This window comes from Lygodium microphyllum, chromosome 6, assembly GCF_053477565.2.
Source record: "Lygodium microphyllum isolate KBCC chromosome 6, Lygodium_microphyllum_v1.1.10, whole genome shotgun sequence".
Taxonomy (NCBI): domain Eukaryota; kingdom Viridiplantae; phylum Streptophyta; class Polypodiopsida; order Schizaeales; family Lygodiaceae; genus Lygodium; species Lygodium microphyllum.
Genome location: NC_141140.1, coordinates 149,293,899 through 149,318,772, shown reverse-complemented (window position 1 = coordinate 149,318,772; position 24,874 = coordinate 149,293,899).

The window sequence follows — 24,874 nt, the reverse complement described above, 5'->3', positions numbered from 1 at the left end:
CACCCGTGCAAATTGTAAATGTAGATGGGTGGTGGAAAGGAAGCTAGGAAGATAGAAGGACAATGGGGAAAAGGGCCTAGGCTATGGCCGGCCATGTAAAAAAGGGAAAAGGGGATGACCGCCCAAAAGGGATTTAGGGTTTTGTATATAAAGTTGAAAAGTAAATGAGAAGCTCATTCTTGTGTGTGGTCAAAAGTGGCTCTCCTCTTCTTCTTCTTCTCCTTCTTCTTGCTTGCTTGAGCTTGTGTTTAAGAGAGGGAGTGTGAGAGTGTAAGGGAGTGAGTGTGTGAGGGTGAGGGACCGAGGAGGAGAAGCTCTCCATCTTCTCCTCTCTTCTTCTCTTCTCTTGTCTTGCTCGCGGACATGGAGCTTGGAGTGTGGAGCTTGAGGATGGAGCTTGCTTGAAGCTTGCACTTGGATCGTGGAGCTACCGGAGTGCACGGGAGAGGAGGTAACTCGAACGGCATCAAGGTAAGCTCACTACACCCGTAGATATGGATGGCGCGTCGGTTATGTGAGAGGTAGCCATTAGTGCTCGGCTTGGAACACTTGAAACAATAAGCGGTCCGTGGGTCTTGGCGATTGAGTAAAAGCTCCCACATTTTGGTTCCATTTACCGGGACCAACGGATTCAAGCCTTGAGCGCTTGCGTGCTTCGAATCGAGCATTGGAGTAGGGTTTTCCCCGAACCGGTGCTTGAGGTAGATAGGTAGGAAGCGAGGGGGTTGAAGAGGGTATTCGATCTCCTCAGCAAGTAGGTTTTTTGCTTTCTTGAGATTTATGTTGTGGAATGAAGTAGTGTAGGTATTTATTTTGTGATTTGGATGCATTAGGGTAGGAAAAAACAAAGAAAAAAGAATAAAAACAAGCATCAGGGTTTCTGCTATCATAACAGGGCATGAGGGTTTGATTCGTTTATCGATTTGTATTTTGGAGTTTATTGGCTATCCCAGGTAGATATATCTCTTCCCCATCACTCCAGCATCATTCCTGTTGAATCTTGTAGCTTGTAATAATCAATATCTTAAGATTTTGGACGATTCCATGCTCGAAAGTGCGTTCGGGTCTGCGGGATCGGACATTCGATCCAATGTCCGATTCCCAGAATCGGACGTCCGATTTTGACAATCGGACGCTTGGACAACCGGCCGATCGGACCAACCCGTCCGACTCAGACCGCTCCGACCAACCTGTCCGACTCGGACACTCGGACCACCCAGAATCAGACCAGTCTAGAATCGGACCACCTTGTCCGATCCGATTCCCAGAATCGGACCACTTTGAAAATCAGACCACTTTTTCGATCCGATTCCCAGAATCGGATGTGAGCAAAATCGGACCACTGGGCCGATTGGACCAACCCAAAATCGGACGCCCGATTCTGATAATCGGACTCCTGAAAATCGGACATCTGAGAATCGGACAGAAAACTGTCAAAATCGGACAGGTATCTAGAACACAAATTTTGACACATCTAAACCCCGAGATTGACCCCAAAGGCTACCTAGAGCTAAATGCACATGATAGATCCATCATGGGGCTAAAATTTAGAGCACTTAGTGCAAAATTTGGCTATAAACGGTCCTCCAAATTGTGCATGGCTTTTACCGTAACGGCCCTGCGGGCCGGGGGGGACTGCCCCCCCCCCGGACCCCCGCAGAGGGGGCTCTGCCCCCTCCGCACCTCCCCTGAGTAGGTTGGAGAGAAAACGTGCGCCGTGACAGGTCTTCCAAATTGGACCCTAGTGAAGTAATGGCTCTACACGAGCATGGATTCTCACTTGCAAGAGAGTAGCCAAAAGCCCATACCCGAATGGAGACAAATAGAGACCCTAGAACCTCAATGGGCCCATCTAGCCAACAAGGGCAAAAAGGCCACACTGCAAAAGCACATGCGTGTTGTATTCGGACTGCATCTAGTCAAAGCAAAAAGCAACAACATCAAGCTGCAATAGTGAGAATGACTAGATATGACAGTCCTGACGAGAGATGTACCTTGAGCAACGCTGCACTGACGATCCAAGACAGCAATGGAGAGTCCACATCTGGTCATGCAGTCGGGGACTCAAGGGAATTTATCAAAAGGATTAAATTTACAAGCCAAGACCCGGAAGATGAAGACATAGTACCACCTGCTTATCTTAGGGTCAAACTCACCGCGAAAAGAGAGCATACTATTGATGCTCTAATTGATGAGGGAGCAGATTTTAATATCTTGACCTATGAATCATGGACCCTACTAGGCCAACCAGAGCTCACACCAACTAGTGCAACTCTTAGCCCTTATGGGGGACACCCACAAGCACTCATAGGGAAGTGCAAAATCCTTGTGACAATTGAAACAGAAAGCTTGCCTGTTCCTCCAAATAGTGCTAGCTGCGGGAAAGAAACCCTCCTAGGTAGACCCTTCAAAAGGGCGACCAAGTGTGAGGCCAACTATGTAGCACAGAGGATACACCTGACACTACCGGGTGTGAGGATAGTCACAACCTTTAGCAAGGGTGACCTCATCAAACCTCGAGGGAAAGGCAAGCAAGGTGCTGACATAACAATCAAGCCTACAAACGAGGGCAAGGACTTGTTGGAAGAGTTGATACAAGCACAGGTCGAACAATGAGAACCAGTGAGTGAGGCCATGCCGGAAACAAGAAGGTCAAGAGACAAGGCCAAGGACAAGGTTTGGACTCACAAATATCGTAGAAGACCACGAAAGAAGCCCAAGCCTTATAGGCGAAGGCATCAATGGAGAACTAGCACAATGCCGCGATGGATATCCAAAGCGTTGCTTCGTGCTCAAGGGTATTATGCAAGCAACCAATGGATTTGGGTACCAAAACCCCCTGCTAAACCGCCTCTATCAGCTGAAGACCAGAGTGCATCAAAAGCATGGCACGGGAGGAAATCTAAGAGAAACTCTAGGTCTCAAGGCAAGAAACCAGACATGATTGTTCGAAAGAAAGAGCCCCAGCCTAGCATGCTAAATAGACAGATGTCATACGTAGCCATTGAGCAGGCACAAAAATCGTTAGCGCCCGAGGAGCCTTTGATTTCCCAAGGGGAGAACAAGCATCATAGGCACAACATTGCTCAAGGCAAGGCTGATCACTCAACAAAGCAAATGGCACAATCGTCCAATAGCCTCGAGCAAATCATTCAGCGAGTGCAAAGTCCACCTAAGAGTCCTAGATCTCCTACATCCTCTTTTTCCAAACGGACACAGGAAGCACAATAGCGGTTGTCAAGGGAAACTGCTCAATTTCAATCTCTATCTCCATCTAAGCTTCAAAATGTCCAAGAGGTGGGATAGGGCTCCATCTGTATCTCTCGACCCAAGGATATGCATGAGCAACCTAATGTGACTAGATCAACCCATGCTCCATCTACACAGATGAGTGCTCAAAGGGCAACAAAAAACACAGCCACTTCCGTTCGCCCGAGGGACTTGACACCACAATCCACCAAAGGTAGCCAGCCCACTAATCTAGCTGCTACTACTTCCAATCAGGGATCACAGCCGTCACAGCCCTTGGCTGTGACGATGCCCCTGGTGGAACGTGTCCTTAGTAGTTTACCTGTGGAGGAGGTGTCGCAACCAAATCCCTCGACAGCTCCAGCACTTTCAAAGTGCCTAAAGCCAAGGACGGAGGATTTAAACGCGAGGGAGTTGGTTGAAAAGCTAGACTCTCCGAAAAGAGCGGCAGTTGTGCCCTCACAACCGGGCAAGGCTATTCAACAAACCACGGCTATGTCCCATAAGGACACACTAGAGAAGAGAAATGCCGAGGCCCGACCAAGCACATCAACGGTCGATATAGCTCAGGGTCCTGAGATGTTAGATGCACCTACGTTGACCAAGAAAAAGAGGAGAAAGCAGTGAAAACAACAACAGTTGCAGGTGGTTGTGGACCCCAAGAACATTGAGACGAAGGGCACTGGAGAGCTGATGAATAAAGCATTGAGTCCATCCACAAATGAACACATTAATGCCTCTCCTAATAGCGATGAACCCTCAGACACATCCATGTGCTCTGAAGAACCCGAGCAACAGTTGTCATCAACAGTTGCTTGCAACACTCTATCCATTGACAATAGAACTCACATTGATCAATCAAGAGTGGATACAACGTCGTCACAATAGGGTGACAAATCTACATCAGTCACATCCGAGAAGAACCATGACAAAATAACAGCAAAACCTCAAGAGAAACGGGAGAACCCCAAGGGCATAAGAAATCCTAGCGTTGACCAATCTTGCTCATCTAGGCCTGAGCCCCCAGCCATGCTTAAGCCTAAAGAAACTCTTAGAACTTTGCATGAGATAGCAACCGAGCAAGCCCTCGTTGAACATAGAAGTGTCGCAGAATGCTTAACTGAGTTGGAGGCTAAGCTCAAAGTGGTCGCGCGTGTCTACGTCCTTACGGACATGGGCACGATCCCCAAGGAGCAGCTGGGAGATTACTTGACCTTTCCTCTATCATGGGAAGAACAAGAATATCTTAACGGGCACTACGACAGGCTCCTGCATGAACAGATGCGACTCATCCCTGACGAGGAGGCTGACGAACTATGCTTAACCGTCACGTTCAATGAAGTGCTTTGTCGACCGAATCTCGTAGACATAGAGCTACTAAAGCGACTGTCAGCAGGCCAGAGTCAATTTGAGTAGCGCTGGTGTGAAAGCCACGTTGTAATGGCCGAACTAGGGGCTCAGATCATGACGGTCTCAGAAGAGCGATTGGCCAAATGGCGGTCTCAAAGAGACCCAACCTACGTGGCACCAACTTCCCTTCGAGTGCTCACTGACATTCGGGGTACGGACTTAGCTGGGACTAGGCTACAGGGTCCTTTGATTGATAAGGTTCTCACTGAGGAGGAGCTACATATTGCCAGTAGACTCAGTCAAGGTTCCATGCTACTCGACGTGGCAAAATATCTATCAGTATTAAGTCAGCTGCCACGAATACTAGATGTGTGTGCCACGCTCCGATAAAACCCCGAGTTCTACACTTGGTTCTTATCCTCGTAAAGTGACATGGATTCATAAATATGTATATAAATAAACACTACTTTTTGTGTCACCGTGTATAAACAATGACAACACACATAAGTAATGATAGTCAAGCGCAGGGAGAAGAGTTTGTTCTAACAGGCTAACCTCCTCAAGTCCTCTTCTCATCACACATTTAAAAGCCGTGTGACCATTCCCACCTCCAAGTGAAGGGCATGCAACCCACATTACCGCCATAGGAGGCCTTGACCAACAACACTGATGTTGTAGACAGGGTGCAGTCCCTTTCTATACACCTTCTTCCCGTTTTGGTCTAGCCTTCCGAGGATGTGCCCTATCCCACTCCATGACAACCGGTCCACACAACTTAGCATAAGCCAATATTGGCTAATGGCTGGAGGCAACACGAACATCATCATGGGCTCCATCCCTTTACGACGAAACACTGCATGCCTCAGCCCCCCCTTCTTGTCATATGTGCTTCATAAACCACACTAAAATCCCTTCCATGCAAACAGTTGTACCCTGTATCAAGGTCTAACCCTTGGACTGCGTCTTGCAGGTTTCCTTTTGGGGCGGAACGCATGGAGGATCATGGAGATCTAGCATGCAAAGATGCTCTCCGTAGAAGGCGGGAGCATGTGGCACGTGCCCCTCCACCGGAGCGCTATGTGCCCACCATCAAGAGGTATGCCAAGAAGCGAGGCCCTAAGCGACATTGCCCAGGGCGAAGGCCGAAGAATCCTCGAGTCAAGGAAGTCGAGACTCGAAACACACAACAGGTGGCAGCACTAGTAGTACGCACTCCCAGCTCTCGCTCGGGCCCCAGATGCTAAATGCAGAAAGGGCAGCTCGAGAAAGAGAAGAATTTAATGAATTATTTAAAGACATTATGGAGACGGTAGCAGGCCGGGATTACACCATTCATGTCTCGGCCGACATGTTCCGTGCTCACCCCCATGGGAGCCCCACACTAGCAGAGCCCCAATCACCCGGCCACCCAGACTCGCCCCGCCTCGTACAAATCGAGTAGCCCATGATGCATAAAGGGCTTATCAAATGATAACTGGCCGTAACTTTTTGTTTTGTGTAAGTCTATCATTATTTTTTAGCATCCATAGCATACTATTATTTGAATCCACCATTGGCAGCCACTCTGAAATATGCACCAATGCCGACACTAGTCAATCTTCAACCATGGAGCTCATTGTCACACAAATCCTTTTAGGGTTTTCATGAAGCGCTCCAAGAAGAACATCCATATCGGGTATGGATAGGTCCTACAACCTCTGCTTTATCCACGAGATATAGTAGGAGGTGAATTTTTATCTTGAGCATGCTCATGGGTAGGTACTTCTCAAACAATATAGTATCTCCACTACTCATTGCTTTGTGGATTCAATAGAAGATGCCTTGATCTCCTTCTGTGAGATACATTGTACTAAATTTGACAACTTATAAATCATCGGATGTATCTCTAGAGTGAGATACCCCACAATCATAAATGGTAGTATGAACTACCAAAAATTTAAAGCATTACAAACATCGAATCAACATAAAATAGTGAAATATTGATTGTACTTACTATCAAGGCAGGGATAAACCTATTATATCTTGTGCCAATCATGGGATTTTAGTCATGTTAGTCGATCATCGTTAGAAAAAGTAGACCTGAGAGAACATGACTATGGCCAAAGTGCCTCCATCTTTCCTATCTCCTTAAAATCCATATGTGTCCCTATAGTGTCTCTCTTTCTTATGATATGGTCCCACAATAAGCTACCCACATTCTTGTAAATATGCATGGGATCAAACAAATGATTGATTTGTAAATGGGGACAATTATATGGCAACTCATAGAAAATTGAGAATTGTCGCATTTTACTTGGAAAGGACTCATTGTGGATCATTTTCCATTTATACTAGCTTTGGGCAATCATTTGTGCTGGAGATCTTCTAAGAAAACCTGCCCCTTAATTCATGGTCCTCCAACAAGAAAACAGCATGCCCTTGATATACCATCTTTTTCATGGTTCGTGACCTTCAAGAGTATGAATGTGGCCCACACTATGGGCATGCATGATAACTGAGGTAATCAGACCTCTCACAATATCCTTATCTAGTTAACACAAATATAAATGAGCCATGTTAGATATCAGTAATGAGAATGGAAGCTCATTTACCTAAGCACTCCTCAAATCTCACAAAGTCATGTATGCTCCACATAAGAATGGCTCATATATTAACAGATCGCCTACCAACATGCTTACTCATGTCTTCGATAGCAATCCCCTCCTCCCACAAAATCTTGACCTCATCAACTAATGGACAAGGATAGATGTCCATGTTTTTGATTTTATAGCACCCAATAATGACCAAGCTAAGGATTGGATGTCTCTTTTTTGCAGAAAGCCATGGGAGAATGTTGTAGTTCACAAGGACAACTAGCCACACATTGTAAAAAGTTGAGTGGAGACTAAATGGATTTATGCCATCCATAGCAAGACTGAGTTGAAGATTCCTTGGCTCTTGTGCAAATCTTGGAAAGGTGGAATCAATGTGACTCCATGCTCACAAATTTTCTAGTATTCCTTGGACTCTATCACTAGATCTATTTTGCACATGCCACATTATCAAGTTTTCCATGCCTGATGTGCAAAATATGTGTACAGAGACTTATAAGTAGAAAGTGTCTGAGAACCTTTTGAGAGATGCTTTGTCCTTGCAAGTCATGTTAATATTTGTGAGCACCACACTTCAAGCATGACTCTATAGTCTCATAGTCTCCTCAAAATAGTACACAATTGTTGACACATGCATAAATGTTGTTGTAATCTATTGAAAATCAGAGTTGAAGGCATAAGATAGTGTGCATAAGAGAGAGAGAGAGAGAGCTCAAGTATAAGAAAAAGATCTTATTTAGTCAGTTTCTCAAAGTACAACTAGTACACTCTCCTCTACATTGAGTGTGTACTTTAGGCTATTTATATAGCCACTAGAGGAGTTAGGGTTAGGGTTTCCCCTATCCTCTAGCCCTTTTACACCTAGCTACCCTTATCCTCTCTAGTGTAAGGAGAGTTCATATGCTTATCTTTCAACACCCCCCCTCAATGCTAGGTGGCATTGGATTTAAAAAAACATAATAGAATGCCTCCCCTTAATTCTCAATGAGATGCCTTTATAAATAAGGCTACAAGATAAGGTTATAGGTAGAGAGTATTACATGATTCAAAAGAGTCAGTCACCTATGGATTGGGAGGCAAGGTTGACCTCCAATTCCTTAGGTACTTGTGGAACACCGGGATACTTATTGGTGACATGCTCGGTCTTTTTGCATTTACTGCACTTCATTTTGTCAGGATATTTCTTCCAACAGTTGCTCATAATATGCCCTTTTTTGTGATAGAAGGAGCACATAGTAGAAGTTGTATGGACTAGCACTTGTTCACGAGAAGTAAATGCTAAAGAACCTTCAGTATGGTTTCTCTTCTCTTCATCCAGGCATGATTGAATGGTACTTGCTAGAGTTGGGTTCGGGATACTAGTTATGGTAATCACAAGGGTTGGAAAGACCCTCTTCACAAACTTTAGCAGGATAGCAATAGCAACTTCATCATGGATAGGTGCTTGAATGGAGGAAAGCTGTGCCACAAGCCCCTTCCTATGTGAAATGAACTTGCTTAGATATTCTCCCTATTTCTATTCCAATCTAGGGTTTCTCCTATCCTCCAACCCTTTTACACCTAGCTACCCTTATCCTCTCTAGTGTAAGGAGAGTTCCTATGCTTATCTTTCAACATAGTCCATGCCAGGCTTTCATAACACCAATCATGCATCATCACAAGACTTGGGCATTGTGTTTCCAGGTGGTAATATGTAATATTTAAGAAAATTGAAAAAAAAACCCAAGCACATTTAAAGAGAGAAAAAATAATTCTTATAATGGAGTCAAAGACAAACGAGTATAGTATGTACCTGAATATCTCAGTCACACTTGCATTGCTCCATCCGTACTTTTTGTATACATGGAGTGCAAGTAGTGTCTTTAAGTGAGATACCTAACACCTATTATATAATGGCATGAATGTCTCCTCTCTCAATGGGTCATATGATCCAAAATCTGTGGGCAGTAATGCATTGATCATTTCCTCCATCTCGAGCTGCAAGACTGGAGGAATGTAAAAAAGGCCCACCTTCTCTTTTGGTATCGAGGGTGTAATTAGCAGCATGCCCTCCAATGGGTTTATCGGCTTAGACACTCCATCCATTGCACACCCAAAAATTCTTCTTACAAGCCATAATAGTGCATTCCTTGGATGGAACAGAACCTCTCTATAAATATTTCTAGTGCACGTCTAATATCATTGTGTATGATATTCAATTATAGTTTGAATGTAAAGTATGATTGACACACACTTTTCTTATCATTAACTTAAAGTTTGATATCTCTTGGTCAATGATTTCTGAATAAAACTCATTGAAGCATTGCAAGTTGTTGTCTCGCTATGCAGACACAAAGTAAAGAAAACATGGAATGCATCATCATCCAGCTTTCTTATTGATCTAGAGAGTCAATGTTATTTGAGTCATTAGTGCTAGTGTCTGTGGCATGGGTGGTTCAAATACTAGATTTTTGAACAATTTTAGTCTATTTTGGATATCATTTCATGTAAATATCGTAAAAATCTATGGCAACTTCTAGAATAGGGTGGCATGTAACAAGCAAGTTTTTTTTAAAGACAGTTTTGGATTTCTCATGAAAAAGAAGGATTAGTGAAATCGCATGGGTCGCAATCACAGTTGACAGGCAGCAAACAACACCCCGAATAAGGAGAAGAAGAAGGAGTGATTTGGGAGACTTTTGATTAGGTGTCCTGGGGTTTTAGCCCCTTTTGGAGCCAACAGAATCATCAAATTTGGGTTCTGAGCAGCAAAGAAGAAGTTAATGTTTTGATGCACGTTTTTGGTCTACAAGAGAGCTCCAGGAGATCTAGTGCTTGGAGATTTCTTCTGAGTAGTGCCAAACAAGGAATTTTAGGTTCTATCAATATATAGTGATTTGATTCATTGTGCTTTTTCTTTATCATATTTACCTCTTGCCTATTCTTTTTCTTCTCTTCCATCTCCTATTCTCTACTTTCTTCTATCTTTGATCCCCGGTGGATACAACTTTTGACTAATACCCTTTAGGCATTGGTGAACCCAACTTAAAGGGTCTTCAAAATGAAATACAAGATGGGAGAACCTCGAGCACAATTTAGTTAGTGCAAAATATGAACATGCTTATGCAAGTACAACAACAACAGGTGATGCATGCTTCTGCTCAAATAGAAACTGTTGTGATGAATACTTTGCAAGCAATTGAACGTGAGATGAAGTTATTCAATAGCAAGAATGTATCTGCATATGTACATACCTATGCTCAAAAGATGGAATTCTTTGGGGCGGCTCAACTTGCATGGAGCCAGTATTTTGTTTGGATCACTGTACATGAACTAAAAGCCCAAGTCAATGAATTGTACATGCAAGATACTGACTAGGTAACTTTCAAGAAGACAGTCACAGAAGAATTTTACATTGAAGATACCAGTTTGATTACACGCAAGACTTTTCAGGAGTGGTTTTTACAACCTAATAAGTGTCTTGTGGCTACAAAATTATTAAGAGAATTTGAAAGTCAATTTGAGCAGTTAGATCTTGCAGAACAGCAAGCTCTTGCAAGTCAGAAAATTTAATTGTTTCTACAAGCAGCAGATCCTGAGCTCCAAGAGAAGCTTGATGATTTTCTAGAGGATCATACTAGAGAGACAAGTCGTAAAATATAATGGAGGCATGTCAAGGAAGCTGTTATTACACTAGTGAAAAAGCATAGAAGAAGAGAAAGATTGCACGTCTCTAGCTTGCCCGCTATTACAGGCAAAATAGTTGATGTATCCAATAAGCCACCCACTTCTATGGCTAAACTTATGGTGGTATCTATTGTTCCCATTGTTAGGGAAGATGTATTAGATGAATTGGTTAAAATCATACGGGATCTTCAATTGAAGGTCACAAAATTCGATGAAAAAGGACAAGAGGAAAGGGGATAGGTAGCAGCCCCTAAACCAGGGAAAAGATGTATGTGGTGTGATAGTTTCCAACATGAGAGAAGGGATTGTGTTTCTTATCAGGAGGCCTTAGCATGACAACTCATCTTTTGGAAAGATGGCAATATCCATGCACAAGAAACAGGATTGCCTCTTGCTTTAAATTTTGGAAAGGGAGGTATACAGAAGTTGTTGGAAGACTTGGTTGTTCGAAATGCTTATACAATTGTACATGCTTCTACTTTTGGTCTACAGTTGGATAGAATGCATGACCAAGTGATGGTTGGTCCAAAGGCTAAAATATGGACTTATGCTTTACATGTAGCTGAAAAGAGAAAAGTTACTAATAGTGAAATGTCTCATGCAAGGTAAGACATTTGTGACATAACTAGTTGGGAATCACCGGTAGATACATATACAGTGTATGCATATTTAGCAAAGGTGCAAAACATGGATATACTTATGGAAGAGAAATGAAAGAGAGATGAAGATAATGCTGGGATATCTAAAAGAGTGACAAGAAGAAGTGTGGATCATCCTAAAGCTACAAATCAACCACCTCTCGAGCATGTTATGGAAAAGGATAGCAAACAAGAGGGCAAAAAGAAGAGCAAGCAACTAGGATATAAGTTGTAGTCTGATATGGAGACACCCACAAATCTTAAGAAGATTCTTGAAGAATAGATCTTAAATAGTCGGGTGGAATTCACCTTGGGAGAGATGCTTGGCACCTCATTTTCTACATGTATAGTTGTTGAAATTTCTGCTATAGTGTCATTAATATTCAGCCCATAAAAGATGCCTTAAATGCTTTCATTTTCAGCTAATAGTCCCAATGCTCTCAGTTTCTTAGTAGCATGTTTCATAGATATGTGTTCAGCCTTGCACATAGCTTCCATACGCTTAAACCAACATGAACTATTTGCTGTAAACTGAGAATAACCAATAGTAAATACATGCTTCATTCCATCAAGAGGTGAGTACATCCTCTGAATAGCACTACCGTAGCCGAGCATTGTAGTAGTTCTTAATGAAAATCTAGGTCTTTTAATTCCCTTGCATTTGGAGGCAAAGGAGTGTTGAGATATCGAGCTCCACTCGTGATACGCCAGGGTGACCGTTGTGTATTTATGTCACCGACTTGTCAGTTGCAGACGCGGTTGGTACACCGCCCATGAATAATAGCTACATGATAGCTATCCTTATCTACTCTAGTTCGTGGCTCAGTTAGTATGCCACCTTAGTTAGTTGTCTTTGGTTTTGAGACCCATATATAGGGTTCTTCTATTTCTTTGTATGAGAGTTCTTTTGGCTTACACAACTAAGAAGAGGAAAACTGTTTTCAGCCTCCACCCTTGTGTGTATTCCCCCATTGTGCAAGCAAGAAAGCTACAAGTGAGACTCCTTCCTTCTCTCCCACAATCTTGACATGGTATCAGAGCCTTGTTCATGGTAAGGAGCTCAAGAAAGCAAGCCAAGCTCGCGGTGTTCTGGTAAGAGGAGCAGTGTTGCTTTCATTTTCTGTTTTGGGGAGCAGATCTCTGCAGGTAGCACAGCCGGAAAGTGCAGGAGTGCATTGTCTCAGGTTGAGACGCCCTTCGCGGTGAAGCAAGAGGGCAGTATATGTTGCGGGAGAGGGCTTTAGCCCATGGCGACCTTGTTTTTTTGATTTGAGGCCATTTCGGGGCCTGTTTTGGAGGCGGAAGTTTTCTGCACGCACTCAGGAAAAGGCCCAGTTTTATGCTGTGCAGCCACTGTTCTACAGGTCGGTGAATAGTTACTGTAAAAATTGCATTGTATGCTTGTGCGCAGAGACATTGGGAGTTACAGAATCATCCCTGTTGCTTGTTGATGCAAAATCGTCACTAGGAAGTGACTGTGTGGTCAAATACCACTTTCGCCAGTTTTGCAAATTTTCCCTTGTGAGGGTGAAGCTGTGGTTTTTGCAGTGACAGAATTTTTTGCAGTCTTCTGTAATGGCATCTGATTCTCTTTCATAGATTGTCACTGAAAAGCTTGACAAGAACAACTTCCAAGCATGGAAGTTTAGAATGACGAATTTCCTTATGGGAAAAGGATATTGGGAATTTGTTGCAGGAAATGAAGAAGAACCAGTTCTTCCTGATGTTCCCAATCAACAGCAAATGCAGGCATTTAAAGCATGGCATGAGAGAGCCAGGAAAGTTATGTATTGGCTGTCTATTAGCATTTCAGACTCTATGATTGTGCATATTCAGGATGCAAGTACGCCAAAGAAGGCATGGGATACTTTGTCAAAAATGTATAGCACAAATACGCAAGCCAGGAAAATGCAGCTCAAGCAAGAGTTGCACAATGTGCAAAGAGAAAATATGAGCATCAACGACTACCACATGAAGGTGAAGAAGATTGCAGATGCACTTGCTTCCATTGGGTCACCAGTGGAAGATGATGATTTAGTTTCTGTGACCTTGAATGGTCTAGGAAAGGATTATGCACAGTTTCGGACATCCATTTCAGTTCGTGAAAGATTTCCTGATTTTGAGGAGTTGATTGCTCTTTTAATTTCTGAGGAACAGAGAAATGGTGGTGCATCTTCTTCAGGAGGAACTTCAAAAGAAGTTGTCTTCTACTCAAATGCTGGAAGAGGTAGAGGCAGAGGTAGAGGAGGCCGATTTGGAGGCCGTGGTAGAAATTAGAATATGTAGCAAACTCAAGAAAACCAGTCCTATGGAGGAGGACGTGGTAACTCTAGAGGCAGGGGGAGCCAAAGAGGTCGTGGTGGATGGCAAAGAGGTCAAAATGCAAACAGTAATGTTGAATGCTACTACTGTGGTAAAATGGGTCATATGGCTAAAGACTGCTATAAAAAGCAGAATGACATCATGAATGGAAAACTGCAACAAGGGAATTATGCATCTTCTAGTAGACAGGGTGATGACAGAAATGAGCACTTGTTTATGGTGCAGCACATGAACAATTCTGTGACAAGTGCAGAAGAAAGCAATGATGTATGGTATGTTGACTCAGGTGCATCAAACCACATGACAGGTCATGCAGAATGGATGGAGGATGCAAGAAAAATGGAAAAACTAGGATTTGTGGAGACTGGTGATGATACTGCACATCCTATTGTGCAGATTGGAAAAATTCCCTTGTCTATGCAGGATGGGAAAAAGAAATACCTGTCCGATATATTTCATGTCCCGAATATCACCAAGAATCTGGTTTCTGTTGGTCAAATGGTTGAGCAGGGCTTGCAGGTCAGATTTAATCCTCATGGATGCTTTGTTGAGGATATGAAAAATAAAGGTCGCTTGATAGCAAAAGGAAAGCAGAAGGGCAGAATGTTTACATTGGATGCAGACATGTCTGAATTGAGTGCAACAATGTTTGCACATGGGACCGGTGTAGTTGCAGATATTGATATCTGGCATAAACGCATTGGTCATGTTAATGTACAGCGACTTAAATCAATGCAGGCCCAAAATATTGTTGCAGGATTGCCAAAATTCAAGGTTGCAGAAATGCATAAGGTATGTGAAGCCTGTCAGTTTGGAAAACAGGTAAGGAAACCATTTCCTAGACATGTTCAAGAGAGTGAGAAGCCATTGGAATTAATCCACTCTGATGTGTGGACTACAAAAGCTGCATCTCTTGGAGGCTGTCATTATTTTGTCACTTTTATTGATGACTATAGCAGAAAAGTTTGGGTGTATTTTATGAAAAAGAAAAGTGAAGTTTTTGGGCATTTCAAAACCCTTAAAGCTATGACTGAAAAAGAAATAGGTCTGCAAATAAAATGCCTAAGGTCAGATGGAGGGGGAGAGTACCTCTCAAATGAGTTTGCAAAGTTCTTGCAGGAGCAGCATAAAGCAGCAATATTCATGCAGTTATACCCCACAACAAAATGGAATTGCAGAAAGGAAAAACAGGCATATTGGAGAGGTATCTCGTGCCATGCTCAATGAAAAAGACTTGCCATATTTTTATTGGGCTGAAGCAGTTGCTACAGCAGTCTATATAATGAACAGGACTCCCACTGCAGCAATACATGGGATGACTCCAGAGGAGAGGTATACTGGTAGGAAATCAGATATTTCTCATTTGAAAATTTTTGGTTGCATTGCCTATGTACATGTGCCGGATGAGTTGAGATCCAAGTTGGATCCAAAAGCTGAGAAGTGCATCTTTATTGGTTACTCTCTGCAGCAAAAAGGGTATAGATGCTATAACCCTTCTACTCGTAAGTTTACAGTGAGCAGAGATGTTATTTTTTATGAGATGAGTAGCTGGTATAAACCAGTAAATGTGATTGATGATGTAGATGCACAAAATGGTAATGCTGCACAGAATTCACAGCAGCAGTCACAAAATATTAGTGGACCTGGAGCGTCCTCTAGCAGTGGTTCACATTCTTCGCCATGGATAGGCAGATTGAGATCAGGAGAATCTTCTCAAAGCAATGCAGATAGTGGTATGCAGGTATCACGAAAAGGAAAAGAGAAGGTTGATCAGCCTATGGTTGATGTGAATGCAGGTCACTCTTATGTGGATGGTGAATCCAGTGGCTCAGAACAGAGCATTGATGATGAGTTGGGTATTCCTTCTATTGTTACACCTGGAGTAAGGAAGACCAGGGATGTTTTGAGAGCACCTGGGAGTGAACCTACTTTGCGCAGGTCTACGAGAGCTAGGTATCCTGTGGATAGGCTGAAATATGATGGATTTACAGCCATTCACTATGCATATATGGTCAAAGTGATACAGTAACCAGAACCCACTTCTTTTGAGCAAGCCATGGGAAAAGAAAAATGGGAGAAAGCCATGGATGAAGAAATGGATGCCTTGGAAGCAAATGCTACATGGGAGTTAGTACCTTTGCCTAAAGGTAAGAATGCAATTGGCTGTAAGTGGGTTTATAAGGTGAAGCACAATGCAGATGGTTCTGTGAACAGATACAAGGCAAGATTAGTAGTCAAGGGATATGCACAAACATATGGCATTGACTATGAAGAAACATTCAGTCCGGTTGCAAGGATGGCAACCGTAAGAGCAGTCATTGCTATGGCTGCATCAAAGGAATGGTCTTTACATCAGATGGATGTAAAGAATGCCTTCTTGCATGGTGATTTACAAGAAGAGGTCTATATGGAGCAGCCACCAGGTTATGTGCATGATGTTCATCCTAAGTTTGTTTGCAGGTTGAAGAAAGCCTTGTATGGCTTGAAGCAAGCACCTAGAGCATGGTCTGACAAGATAGGACAGTATCTTGTCACTATTGGCTTTCAGATTTCCAAGGCAGATTTCTCACTTTATGTGAGAAAAACAGAGAAAGGTATTACGCTACTTGTCATTTATGTTGATGATTTGATTATGACAGGTGACAGTGATGAAGATATCCTTCATGTGAAAATGCTATTGAAGCAGAAGTTTGAGATGAAGGATTTGGGAGAGCTGCGTTATTTCTTGGGCATTGAGGTGATTAGATCACCAAGTGGGATACAGCTCTTGCAGAGGCAGTATGGATTGGACATGCTGTCCAAATATGGGATGACAGGCTGTAAGCCTATTTCAGTTCCTTTGGAGCAGAATGTGAAGCTGAGTACAGATGCAGGTGAGCTTCTAGAAGACCCTACTATGTATAGACGCATAGTAGGAAGTTTGATTTATATGACTATTACCAGGCCAGATTTGAGCTATGCTGTTGGATTGGTAAGTCAGTTTATGCAGGCTCCAAGGAAACCACATTTGGATGCGGCTAGACGCATACTCAGGTATGTGAAGTCCACATTGCAGTATGGATTATTTTATGAGACTGGGGTTCAGATACAGTTGCATGGATACACTGATGCTGATTGGGCTGGTAGTATTTCTGATAGACGATCTACCAGTGGATATGTGTTCTCTTTTGGGAGTGCTGCAGTCACTTGGAGCAGCAAGAAACAGCCTACAGTTGCCTTGTCGAGCACAGAGGCTGAGTACAGGGGTGCAGCAATGGCTGCATGTGAGGTAGCTTGGTTACATAAGCTACTTTATGATATGCATCAGTCTACCGATGGACCAGTTGTCATTTATTGTGACAACATGAGTAGTATACACTTGGCAAATAACCCAGTCTATCATGCTAGAACAAAGCACATTGAGGTGCATTATCACTATGTGCGAGAGAGGGTTTTACTAGGTCTTATTGATCTAGTTTATGTCAGCACAGAGGATCAGGTAGCTGACATATTCACGAAGGCATTGGGCGCAGAGAAGCTGCGCAAGTTCAGAGACCTGCTTGGTGTGCAAGAATTGGGATTGAGCTCGAGGGGGAGTGTTGAGATATCGAGCTCCACTCGTGATACGCCAGGGTGACCGTTGTGTATTTATGTCACCGACTTGTCAGTTGCAGACGCGGTTGGTACACCGCCCATGAATAATAGCTACATGATAGCTATCCTTATCTACTCTAGTTCGTGGCTCAGTTAGTATGCCACCTTAGTTAGTTGTCTTTGGTTTTGAGACCCATATATAGGGTTCTTCTATTTCTTTGTATGAGAGTTCTTTTGGCTTACACAACTAAGAAGAGGAAAACTGTTTTCAGCCTCCACCCTTGTGTGTATTCCCCCATTGTGCAAGCAAGAAAGCTACAAGTGAGACTCCTTCCTTCTCTCCCACAATCTTGACAAGGAGACTCTCGAAGCATATCCTAATTCCTAGGATGATTAACAAAAATAGTAAGAAATTGGACTGCTTTCCTCCCATCCTTGCTTCTGACTCTTACATAAGTAGAACCATCATCAAGCACCTTTGTTTCCATACGCACTCCTGTAATATAGGGCTATCCCAAAATCACTGCATATGAGGAATTATCTTGCACAAAGAAGTGTTTCTCTTCTTGTAGATTACCAATCATCACTTTTACATTAGGACATGCAACATAGAGCTCCCTTGAAGAATTATTTATAGCCCTCATATGCCAACCATGATCAGTGTCCACAAGCCATGCACCATTTTCATACAATCCATCCTCAATGATATTAATTTTAGATCCATGGTCAAGGAAAGCAACACAAGGAGTTTCACGCTCCCCTCTATTTTCACTACTATTGCAGTGGTAGCCCTGGTCTAATGATTTCTTGTGTAGTGACTTTGAGGAATAAATCCTAGAGTCTCTTCTCCATATTGTTGCATCTGTCTTACTCAACCATGCATATTGCTACAAGGTAATGCATTTTCAGTCACTTTTTTCTAACACCATATTAGAGATTTTGGGAATTTCCCAAGTCCCACTTTGAAAGAATGTCTTTCATTTGTTTATCTTTCAAGGGCACTTTGTATCTTACAAATATAAGATCACACATCTTGAGAGATTAAATGATGAATGTAAGCTATGTGGCTATTACGAGATTTGGATTTCACCTCTATCTTTTCTAGCATACTAACAAAATATGATGTTGTATGGTGGTGGAAACATCAAGGAGGCTTAACTAGTATATACCTAGGAAATTTCCAAGTTTAATGTAAGAATACAAAGGTTTGATAGACTGGAGAGAGAATTTAGAATACAAGAGCCTTAAACATTGTATGAAAATATGTTATCATGGCCAAAATTTATAATGTTATGGATTTGAAGATATTATAATATGGATTTTTTCTTTTAGATATAGCATCATTTAAAGTGACATGTATAGGTTTCATGAACTAGGACCTTAAAAGAGTCACCACTAACTAGGTGTGGTTTAATAACTTGATCTAATACCATATAGTAATAAGTTTGGATAACCTATGATGTGATGGTTCTTTTTTTGTAAACAAATAGATGCAAGTATGTCAAATAATTTCTCACCCCATTTACATTTTTTGTATGTATATGCATGATATATAAATATCTTTTATTCAAAATTTCTATCTATCTTGACAATATATGGACAAGATGGATATTGGCTTTGGCAAAAATCAACTAGTTTCACACTTTGACTAGCTAAATGAACTTTCATATCATAAAATGAAGTTTTATATACCAAGCTAGAAGTTTATGATTTTTCTAAGACTAAAGATTTAACCTTTGACCAATGGTTTATGTTTCCAAAGAAATAGACATAAATTTTATTATCAATTAAGACTTATTTGTTAGCTAAGACATAAAGTACAAAATTGGACTTAAACCACTTTATAAGAAATTTCAACACGATTAACTAATGTTATTGAAAGAATAAAAAACATTAAGTAGATTCTCTCATTGATATTGGTGGCATTTAAAAACACCAAGGTAACTACATAAAACACTTTAAATTTTTAACAGGCATATATTTCATAGCCATGGAAAAGCCCTTAATGTAAGGGATATATTTACTATGGAAGTCAAAATTAGTCTATATAGAGTCACTGTCTTGTTGCATCATGTATATTGGAAAAATACAACTTTTGTAGATAGCTGCTCTATGATTTATGAAATGTTTGTGATATCCCAACTCATGAGCAAGTTGCATTGCTTCCATATCTTTCAAAGTAGAGACTAAAGGAATCTGCTTCAATATGGATAATTGTGAGTTGTTCAATGTAAGTGATAGACGATGTGAGGCATTTGTTGAGTATGTTTGTATAATAGATGGTTATAAAGTACAAAATAGGATTTAAATCACTTTATAAGAAATTTCAACACAATTAACTAATGTTATTAATATTGGTGGTGTTTAGAAACACAAAAGTAACTACATAAAACACTTTAAATTTCTAACAAACATATATTTCATAGCCATACAAATCCTTTAATGTAAGGGATATATTTATTATGAAAGTCAAAACTAGTCCATATAGAGTTAGCGCCTTCTTGTTACATCATGTATATTGGAAAAATACAAATTTTGTAGATTTTGTATAAAACATTTAGCTTCACTACCATTTATGAAATGTTTGTAATATCCTAACTCATGAGCAAGTTGCATTGCTTCCATATCTTTCAAAGTAGAGACTAAAGGAGTCTACTTCAACATGGATAATTGTGAGTTGTTCAATGTAAGTGATAGACTATGTGATGCATTTGTTGAGTATGTTTGTATAGTAGACTGTCATAAAGTACAAAATAGGATTTAAACCACTTTATAAGAAATTTCAACACAATTAACTAATGTTATTGAAAGAATAAAAAACATCAAGTAGATTCTCTCATTGATATTGGTGGTGTTTAGAAACACCAAGGTAACTACATAAAACACTTTAAATTTCTAACAAGCATATATTTCATAGCCATGCAAAAGCCTTTAATGTGAGAGATATATTTATTATGAAATTCAAAATTAGTCCATATAGAGTCAGCGCCTTCTTGTTACATCATGTATATTGGGAAAATACAAATCTTGTAGATTTTGTATAAAACATTTAGTTGCACTACCATTTATGAAATGTTTGTGATATCCTAACTCATGAGCAAGTTGCATTGCTTCCATAACTTTCAAAGTAGAGACTAAAGAAGTCTGCTTCAACATGGATAATTGTGAACTGTTCAATGTAAGAGACGGACGGCGTGAGGCATTTGTTGAGGATGTTTGTATAATAGATGGTATCTTGAAGCAAGAAGTAATTGAAGGTTAAACATATATACCATCTTTCTCAATCATGCTCTCGTGCGGTGCTGATGATGAAGATGAAATACTATCATTCTCTGTTCTAGTCCATTCATAAATGACAACCTTGAATTGAGCATACAATTCATGTCCATATTGAACTAGATCCTGTCCAGATCAATCAAACTTGATGACTTCACGTGCATCATGGTATTTTCTTAAGCGATTCAAGTATGGTAGAAGTTCTTTGATCAAGATAGAGTCTTCACGATCAATATCAAATGTTTTTGGATAAATGCAATTCTCAACAGGATTTGGACATCCTTTGTAAGGACTATCATCTATGAGAATAGTCTTGGTATGCTGACAAACATCTCCATATTGATCCCATACATACTTCAGAGGCTTGAACATTGCTTCTACTCCCATCTTATCTGGCCTATATATGATTTTGAGTCGATGTCTATGATATTGTTCTTGGCCCCAAATCATGAAGAAAGGAACTTCCTTTTTACATGGATCTCCAAGCACTTAATAACTGCCATGGCATTCTTATTTAAAGATGTTGACTAAACTCCCACTTGGAATCTTGCAAATAAGGCTTGAAGAAACTCCATACATCATGGTCAAAGAACAAGCAATTGCTTTCCCATTTGAAACCTTTTAGACTTAGCAAAGCATCGTTGTAAAAGAAGACCACTGAGATCAAGTATTACACATAATTGTGTTGCATTTCTTATCAAGGAAACATCAATCACATCATCGTGCTCTACTGTTGTTGAATCTGTTAGATATTTAAACTCACGAATTGTAACAATGATTTCACCTTAATATTCAATATACACATCTCAAAAGATACATTGGAGAGAAATCTTTGTTGCAATATTTATTACTAAGGTAAAACTCCTTTGGGAGGTGTAATGAATCTTTTTTGGGGTGTGCAATATATTGTTGGCTCTCTTATTCTAAGGTACATGCATAGACATACACTAGTGATGTAGTAAAAAAGGCTATAAGAGATAAGAGATTTGACCATGTGGACAAATCTAACCAAAACTAACATGACAAGATCATAACACAACATATATAAGAGTTCAATTGAAATAAGATCTAAAATAGACTTAAGTAAATTTTGCATAGCTAGCTCAAAATTTTCATTATGATAGGTATTCTTACACACTAGATTACAATAAAAGGATGATAAATTTTAATGAGCTCTTTAATACTCATTTGGAAAAATATTTACTTAATAGATTTTTTAAACCAACATGCTTGGTACATTTTGTAAAAATTTAAAAAACTAAAGACATAGTTTCTTTAATTAATATCATCAAAGAAAGAAAATATTGCAAATGCTAATGGAAGTAACTTCTCAAGAAAAAAATCAAAATTACATCAATGTGTCTTCCTTGATGAAAGAAGAAGGAATGGAGTTTAAACACCTCAAGTAGCCTTTAATTTCTCTTTCATAATTAGACTTGTTATATCTTGGCTTGATTCTTCTATGCCCTTGGGTGGTACTTCAAGAACTTGAACTTCAGTAGGAGAAACCTCTTGGGAGTTTGAATTTTGTTTGGCACTCTCATGGGCCCTCCACAATTGTGCTTCAGCCTCTCTTTGCTCTTGAGTGTTGCAAACCACTGCAATAGTCTTCATATGATTTACCAATGCCACCTTAGATGCAAGTCCACTTGCATATACATCAAATACAACCTCATGAGCATCATTGAATGCTTTGATTGTAGTTTCCATAACTTTAATTTTCTTTCTCAAAATGGCCTTTGCAATCCTTTGTTCTTCTTCAAGATCTTCATCATTGCACTCCTTGTCCAAGCCTTCAAAGTCCAAAATGGAAAGCTTGTTGACATTGTTTACGTATCGCTCAAAATTGATGAAGCTTTTCTCCATGGTCACTAATGTCAAAACCACAAAAGAATCTATAGATCCAAAAGCAAACGTTCTATCCATTGGTAGGAAGTCAACACTACCAACTAGCATGCGATACTTGCAAGAAATGCTTTCAAGAGCATTTTCCAAAGTTGCCATTTGCTTTCGTTCAAGAAATAATAACAACATGAATTGTTTAGGTTCACATGTCATTTGTAGTAGAGTGGATACAACCTTTCCAAAATTTATAGTCCCATTTCATTCCCTCAATCCCATGTGCTACATCTAGAACAACAATCCCAATGGTAATTGGATCTCTGTAAGCATTATGTATAAGATCAAAGGTTTCTAGATTGCATCCAACAACATATACACGCCAAGGCGAAGTAGTGGAGGATTGAAGAGGATTTTTCTTTTTTCTAATTAGGAAGTTCACAATATCTTTTGCTCCATTTGGTAGGGACCCTGCATCAGCTCCACGTGTGAGATTCTTTGATACCCAATCATTGCAAATGCCTAAAATCTTTGTGTAGACTTCATCATTGATATCATAATCATGAACAAGCTCTTCCCAAGTCTTCATCACAGTGCTACTTTGTGGAACTAAAGCATTGAAAAGAGTGACTAATTCCTCCTTTAGGACCCTATCTTGCTTAATTTGCTTAGCCCTTGTTTCCATGTCAACCATATCTTCCTTATCCCATTTGTTTCTAAGAAAAAGGATATGACCTTTATTGATCTCCTCTTGTAGTGTAAGGATGTCTCCATCCTTTAAACCCATAAGACAACAAAATACAGTAGGAGAAGGTTGCCTTTCCTTTTTTCTCGAACTCTCCTCTTGAAATATAGGTTCACCTCTAGAGTATCTCTTCATGATTTTGATCCAACTATCAAATATTTCTTGGGAGCTAACAATCATATGGCAATCTCTAGATGCACAATTTTCTCCAATGTATGCCACAAATCTCTGCAAAAAAAAGATCAAAATAGTGAGCATAGAACAAAAGAAAAAGCATCACACTAATCTTCACAAAAAGAGAAGGTAAGCTTATATGTGATTACCTACCATGGTACTCTTTGAGAGCTTGTCTTAGAAAGCCCTTGTTGGGGTTTTGGTGGAGAACCAAATGCTAGCCACTGATCTCTTAATTGTTGAAGTTTCTCAACATAAGGGGTATTCTTCATAACATTATGTGATTCCATATTTGTCATTCATGAAAGCTCAATGCACATTTTCGCAGGACAATCAACTAATATTCTAGCATTTCTTGTGGTGTATAAATGCTTGGTTGCTAGACAACGTGTAGTATTACTCTAAATATATATCTTTGCTGCATGAATTTAGTGAAGCCCCGATATAATCCAATAACTATAAGTGTCCAACTTATTAGCATCCACCTCATCACGATGCATCGGTCTCTTCTCATTGTTTTCTTGTACAAAAGGCATAAGATATGCTGCAGTTGCTAGATTCATGGGATTCTTTATGAAAGACGTGGTTAGCTTCTCTACATAATCCCAACATAGTGACCTATAAGCATACAAAGGAGGTGCCTCATAACACCTATCAGCGAGAATAGGAAATTGTGTTGTTGGACCAAATGGAAAGAATTTTTCAAACATATGAAATCCCAATTCTTCCTTCTTTCCCTTCTTCTTAACTATTTCAGGAAAATTGAATGTTCTTTCTACTCCCTTGACCTCAAGAGAAATTATTGGCTTTGTAGGTGTAACTTATAGCATGGAAGGTAAAGTGGCATCATTCTTAGTAACGCTAGCAACCATACTAACAACAAGAGCTTGTGACAAGGAACTTCATTGAGGTGATTTTGACTTTGAGCTTATGGGATTCCATGAATTATTTTCTTCTTGAGAAGAAGGTGAAGATCTCAAGTCTATTTGTTTATCTTTGAGCTTCATTCTTTTGTTGGGGCAATCACCTTTTCTTGATAGGGAAAGTAGCTCACTATTTTGTACTTCTTGGAATGCTAATATAATGTCTTCTATGCCCTTTGCCTCCTTAAATAAGGTCCATCCCATTGTTTTCAAAGAGTATTCTTCGTCCTCTTTAATACAGGCAAAGTGAAATGACAAAGGATCAAGTTTGTATACTATATTTTTTCCCTTGATCTTCACAAGATTACATGGTATTCCCTCTTTTCCAGCACATCCATCTATTATCTTCTCTATGACACCATCTTGTTGAAAAAATGCAATATCATTCTTTAAAGTCAATAAGAGAACATTGACAGCCCTTTTTCCTTGACTATCATAAACATCCACATACCATGGATACACATAATCACCACTAACTCTATCAATGGTTTGGGTCTCCTTTTTGGATGTGCTATCTTTCTTTGCCAT